The following is a 7,224-nucleotide window of genomic DNA, read 5'->3' as shown; positions in this document are numbered from 1 at the left end:
TGATGAAAACCCTGCATATTAGTGCACCTGAGCTTCTGCAATTTCATTATTAAGTTAGGCTTGCATTAAAAAGCTTAGACCTTCTTAACCATGGGATGAACACCAAATTCATGTAATAAGTCCTATTCATTATTCTGAAGTCTTCCATCTTAAGTTATTTTTGGCATGATTTTCACCTTTAGACATGAGAAGAAACATGCTTGTTGGGTTACTGGTTTGACCTTCTGTTACTGAAGTTTCTGAGGTAAATGATAAAGGACATTAATACATAAATTTGAATTTCCAGTAAATTACATCAGTGTTTGCCTTATCCCTGGAGCTAGTGCATTAACTTCCCCTGGTATTTCATTTATGGTATAGAACATACTGTTGTGGGCTAACCCCATTAGGCAGCTAAGCCCCATGCAGCCACTCACACATTCTCCCCCAGCAGGATGGGAGAATCATAGAATCAGAAAAGATGGAAAGTTCATGGGTTGAGGCATTTTTATAGGTAGAGCAAAAGCTGTGAGCACAAGCAAGGGCAATCAACTTTGCATTCTGCTGTTCAGAAATTTTGCTGTGTGCTCTATTTTCACAGTACAGCTTGTGCTCTGGTTTCAATCATTCTGTTTCTGTGAGAGCTTGTGTGGTGCTGATTTTCTTCAGGTTAAAAGAAGTTCAGTGATCAGAGAAGATAGCTAAGGTTTCTTTCATCTGCCACACTCACAGTCTGCAAGTATACCCACCTTTTTGACAAAGTTATGCTCTTCACCCTAAAAATACATCTAAGCAGAAACTTCAAATCTTTTGTCTTGTATTTTTTTGTGTGTAAGAGTTTGAGGGTTTGTTTGGGGTGCTTTTATTACCTTTATTCACACTGCTTACAGGAAGGAGATGCACACAATATATAAACTAAATATACTTTTTATTAGCAAGGCTCTTAACATACAGTCTTGCATTCAGCATCTTAGCTGATGAAAACAGTTTAAAGCAGATTGAATTACTCCAGGTACTACTAAAACTATACATAGGTGCTGTATACCTGCATGAAAACATGTTTAATTTTCTGTTTAACTCACACAAATATCAGCTGACTTACCATTTTCTATGTCAGAGGGGGAAGCCACACGTTTGGTTTTGGTTTTTTTTGGGGGGGAAGACTACCAAGATAATCTCACTGTTGAAGTGTGATTTCTGTTTATATCCATTCACATCTGTGAGTCTGTCCTTTTTTCTCCTACCCTTACTCCCCCATCTTCCCCCAGAATGGTGGCAGTTTTGCATCAGGGCTGGCCTCTTCTTTGTCACTGCAGCAGTCCCTATGTGTGGAAAGTGTGTTTGCAGTCAGCTTGTTCCTCCATCCAGCCACCTCCCCATCAACTTCCTCTGAAATGCCAAGTCCCCTTCCTTGCCTTCATTCCTGATGTGTGATAGGCTCTATTCCATGTTAATTCCTTACTGAGACAGTAGCTGAAGCTTCTACTGTACACATACCTCTAATCCACTCGCCTCTCTTGCTCCAGTCCATGTTATACAAATGATTTCTCAGTCCATATTCTTCCTGTCTCTCCCATTAAACCGGAGGGAGTCTTTTACACTCTCTCTTGCTCTTCTCCATTTCTTGAATCAATCCTCAGCCACATTTGGCCACATCATGTTTGAGGTACAAATTCACAGACTTTTGCCTGATTTTTAAAATTCCAGTTGTGTTCAGATTGTTCTGGTGCCTCTTTAGAATTCAAGCCAAATGTGCCAAAAAATGAACCCTCTTCCTTACCATTATTCCTTCTTTCTCTTCTCCTCTTTGATTGCTATCTCCAACTCCAGTCAGATAGTTACAAAAATGCTACACAATATCAGATATCCCTGACTAGCAACTCTCTACCACTTGCTTGAGCGCTCTGCCCCTACTGCTCTGCTGCAGCTTTTACTACTGGAATCCTGGTCAGTCATTGGTTGCAGCACCAGATCCATGCAAAACAACACCACCTTCATCCTCAACACTGCAGCTCTCTGAATGCCTTTTTTTTTCCACAGATTGACCTTGAGTTCCCTACTTCTCAAAATCGAAATAAATGACTTCTAGGTGACACTATTTTAATTTTTTTTCCTTCAGTCTATAATCAGTTTTCACACATTAAGATAAAACAAGCCTAGCATGCAAACCCCAGGAATATTTATTGTCTAATTAAAAGATAGGTTTTGCTCACAAGTTGCTTACAGAAAATGTTCTGTGTTTACATTGCTCATCTTAAAAAAAAAAATAGGATGCAAGCATACTCCAGCAAAAGATGAGAACAGGCACTGCCACACACAAAGAAATGGTATTTACACAGTATCTCCAAGTCCAGGTGCATTGTGTGTGAGCAAACAGATAGGTAGATGAATACAGTGCTTTATGTAATTTCAAACTGGAATTCCAGCATACAACCAACACAGCAGGTCTAACAATGGGCAAGGAAATGGGCAAGGTCAGAGTACTGACTCAGTAAATGGTGCCACAGAGATGTAAGGTAGCAGAATCAGTTCTTCAACAATAGCTCGCTGTTCACATAGCTGGTGCTAGCATCCAAACTGATGAAAAGTGTTTGTATATCTAGTTAAAAAACAACCTAAAAATGCCAGGATTCTATAGTATTTTGTGAATACATAGCAAACCTAGTTCTTAATTTTCTTTATGCTGGTATTTTGAGTCTACGAAGGGCATCTGGGGGACATACAGTTGTAGGCTGGTACTTACACATTGCCAGTGATCTCAGAATAAAAAGACAGAGGAGAAAGGTACAAATTAGAGTTTCTTAATCTCCAGAACAAGTTGTTTCCTGGTTTTGATGACTACTGATTACATCTAGGTTTTAAAAGTTGGTTTATGATTGAGATTTTTGCAATTATGATTTCAACTTTATGAAAGTACAAAACTGTCAGAAAATGACCTAACATGCAGACAGGTATAATATAAACTCAAGATCAAGGTGTACTTGAGCTGAAATGTTCTAGTGTCTACAAAGACAAAACCATCTTTATAACAGCACTTAGATTCACTATAGCTATGAAATTGCACTGGAAAGTCTTTTCCCCTTGCCCATAATCCTTGTTCCTTACACCAAATTCATCCTTGGCCATACAGCTTTAAAAATAAATTACACTGAAACTCCCAGTGTACCATATTCCCAAAAATATGCTCTGTTTCAGAAAAAGAGCTGTTTATAATTCCTTATTTCAGTTTTGTACCCCTAATGTCACCAAAGCATTTTTTTTTCTGTCAAAGATGCTTTAGTTTTCATTCTTTCTGCTAAGTAAAATCAACTGCTATAGTTATTTCAAACAAAACAAAAGTTTTCTTTCAGGATGGGCAAGGGGAAATGGGGGAAATATTTGTACAAAAAGCTCTTAACATCCATTGAATGTTCCCATCTTGCTCTCACCCTAAAATAAGAATCCAAAAACTATAACAGAACATTGTTATTGTAAAGTTCTAATGCACTATCTAAATTAAGGTGTAACAGTATAAACCTTTTGGCATTTTTGGTTCCCTAAATTACTCAAAACTAAATTATGACTATATGGACAACAATAAAATCAGCTGCCTTTAAGGCATATGTGTGCTACCTCTTCCTGTTTAGAAATGTCTGGGAGCACTGTACAGACCAGATCCTGCTTGCTTTTCAGAGGTAGAAAATATGGTAGCAGAGTAACAAAGCCTTATCTCTTGGCACACCATGTTGCAGATCTGGTCCTACAGCTTAGTCAGCAAAGACAATTTCTCATACGTGATGCATTCTGTGTGCTTGAGTTAATGGCCAGTTAGAAATACCCACCAGGGTGTTGGATGAACAGCTCCCGTGCAGAGCTCTGGTCACAGACCCACATCTCAGCCCAGGAGGATGGGACACCCCCAGCCTATGGCTGCTCTGCAGAGGCACTTCAGCACCTGTATGTCTGCACTTCATACTGCACACGTTCTTCACAGCTTTCCTCCCATCATCCCTCACTGGTCATCACTTGTCAGCAGCAAGGGCTCACTACAAGTTTGCAGATTTTACTCTCTTTCATTCTCTTTTAAGAGCATTTGGCCTAAAAATGGCCTTTTCTTTCAACTGGGTATGCAGATCAGGCCTGTCTCAAAGTTGATGTTTTAGTTTGACTTCCTCCAGCTCTGAGTAAATACTCTGGATTTCTGGCTCTAGCCTTCTTTCCAGTTCTTGAGCTGTGAAAGAAGCTACAGCCGCCTCCTAACAAAATTAGTATTTTTCATTACGCAAACATCACTCTATGAAATTATTAAAAAGAAGTTGCCTACATCCACTGGGCCAAAAGTAAAATACAAGAGTACCCCACCAATTCCCTAAGTGCTGAGGACTAGGGACCTGCAGCTGTGGGATACACTTTGATATCCCTTTCTCAGTTTATAACCACTGTTTCTGGGAGCCATACTCTTTTCATGCAGTCATTGACAAGCCCAGGCTTCTAGTCCAAGACAGCACTTTGCTAAGGGAGAGAAGAATCCAGTGGTTGTGTCACCACTCTCTGGATTCCTTGCAGAAAAGATTCCTGTGGTTACTCACTTGCGTGAAACTTAGGCTTGCTGCTTTGTGGAAAAAGTTTTAAGCACAATTCAGTCAGAAGAGGCACTGGAAAGAGGCAGATTGTTAGGAAAATCTAGGAGAAATCTTACTCCCAGTTCAGAATCTGGATACTACTTGAAATACTCTTAGCAATAATTAAACTAGGAGACACATTCACAGCATTAAGAGCTAAAGCCAAATGTAAAAGCTGTTTTTTCACTAGCCTATTAAAAAATACACAATATGGGTTAATATAGCTTTACAAATTCCATAAATCCAAATTAACTTACTTCAGCTAAAAATTATGCTCTTCCTGTCTGCATTTTCCTGATAAATCTTAAGTACTAAATATCCTTTTAAAATTTGCAATGTTTAAAAGTTTATCCTTTCAGTGAAAGAAGAGCTAAAAGAAAGAGTCTCCCTTCCGCAAATTATTATATTACACAGGAAATTCATATGCTTGGTGGTTTTTTATCTGAGAAACCAGGTGTTTCCCCAAAAGACAACTATTTAGTGCCAACATCTAATTCACTATAAATGCAATGTTGTAGGTAAAGCTACCTTAAGGCAAAGCCCCAACTTTTCTATCACCTAGTCCCTCAAAATACTAAACAGGAGAGAAACAAATTTCTCTCAAAATCAGAAATATGAAAATTATGAAGTCTAGCTACAACTTTAAATCTAGTAATTCTTAGAAGACAGAAGATGATCATTTAGCAAAGCTTTGGTTGAAAAAAATATTTTTATATAGGCTTAATAAACATGACTACAGAGATTTCTCTGCACAGCTAGGGGGTCTCACATGCAACATTTATCTCAAAAATTGGCAAGATTGATGAAAAAGAAAGCAGCTAAACCTCAAGGTGCTGTAAGATTGCATGAAAGATACTTGTGTAATAATAGATCAAAGATCTCTGCTACAAAATTGTCACTACAACACACAGAGCTCTGAGTAGCTGCAGCAGCTGAGGCTAGAAAAGGGCCTGAAGGTTTTTTTTCCTGTTTTGCAAAAATAACTGCAAGTAATTTTTTTTTTTTTGCTGGCATTTTGAATGTCTCCTGTGACAAATGTCTCCTTGTGAAAAAGCAGTAACGTGCCATATGTTGTACTTGGACACTTATATTGATACAAAACTGCAGGAATTTAATCACAGTGCAGATGTATTCCCAATAACTTAACTGCAATACAATTCTATAGTCAAGTGTTTAGCACTTATAAAAGTTAAAATTCTTAGGTATGACAGGTTTAGAATTAGTTTATATACACACAGTTTCTGCCAGAGAAGGCAAATTGTAGAATCTCAATTAAAATATGAACAAAACAAGCCTAGATTTTAGTGGAATTAAAAGCAGCTCAATGTCAGTATAAAAAATTACCTTAACTAGTATTGACAATGCATGGCTAAAGCCAACCATGTGGGCAATGCAGAAATTGATAGAAATGCTCCTTTGTTTGTGTTTATGCTGTTAAGTGGCTCTAGACTAAAATTTAGTAGTAGTAGTAGTAGTAGTAGTAGTAGTATAATTTCATAAAATATTTTTGACTTCCACTGAAAATAATAATTTTAATCCTTGCATCCTTTACCTTTGCAAGTTCTATGTCCAAAGTCTGAGTAACTTACTCAGATGCATAAAGATCTGCAGTAGCCACAGACCCATGTAATTCAGTAGGCACAGAAAACAGGCATTTATTGACTATACCTATCTGCCACTTACAAAAGTTAAGACAGCTGGGAAACCAGCAATTAGTCACAAAGCTTAACTTTTTAAAAACTGTTGAAGTTCTAATATGGAGATTTTTAATCATGCAAACAGAATACTTGAAACTAACACAGCATTCTTTAACACAAAAAAAAAAAAAAAAAAAACAAACAGAAAAAGAACATATTTTCCATTACGTTGGTCCATTACATTGGACCTGAATTAAAACATTTGGTAAAAAAAACATTTTTGTCTATTGAAAGTTCTGGGAGTTCACTTTCCTAACTTAACCTCACTATAGTAAATAACCTACAACTGTGTTTAGGTAAACTGACTACTGTAAAACCCAGCAAAGAAATCTAGGTCTTACATTTGGGAGCAGAAAGATGAAACTTGGATTCAGAGGTAGGTACAAGTCTTTGTCTTTCATTAGAAGCTTTAAGATTTAAAGGTACTACTGCATGTTTGTTTTGAGATCGGTTTATTTTTTAGCTGGCTGTAAGATATAAGCCTTCCTTAAGTTTCAAAAACTGCAGGCTAAAATATTTTATTATCATGTGCTGCTCTAGGACAAAAAAAGAACCAATTTTTGGTCAAATGGGAGATGAGAATATCTATTACCCACTCCACCTTCATCAGCCAAGTGATCCCATTCAGTCTTCCTGAGCTTTGAAGCAAAAACCCCTTAATTCTCTCATGTACCTTATTTTTCAGTAGTATACTACATATTCATGATATTGACACTGTAATAAGAGCACTTACATCAGTACTTTATTGTTTATGTTAATATGTATTCTCAGAAATGTACATATCACTGTAGGGAAACATCTCATGTTAGTCTTTGTGCACTCACCCAACTCTAGGCATAGTATGAAGAAACATTAATGGATTGGGTAAAATTGTTAAAGATTAAATTGGAATGCTCATTCTTTTATTCCAGTTACCAGGATGATTTAAAACTGCTGAGGATTACTTC

This window comes from Cinclus cinclus, chromosome 1 (assembly GCF_963662255.1).
Source record: "Cinclus cinclus chromosome 1, bCinCin1.1, whole genome shotgun sequence".
In the NCBI taxonomy this organism is placed as follows: Eukaryota; Metazoa; Chordata; class Aves; order Passeriformes; family Cinclidae; genus Cinclus; species Cinclus cinclus.
Note: the sequence above shows the minus strand (reverse complement) of the source record.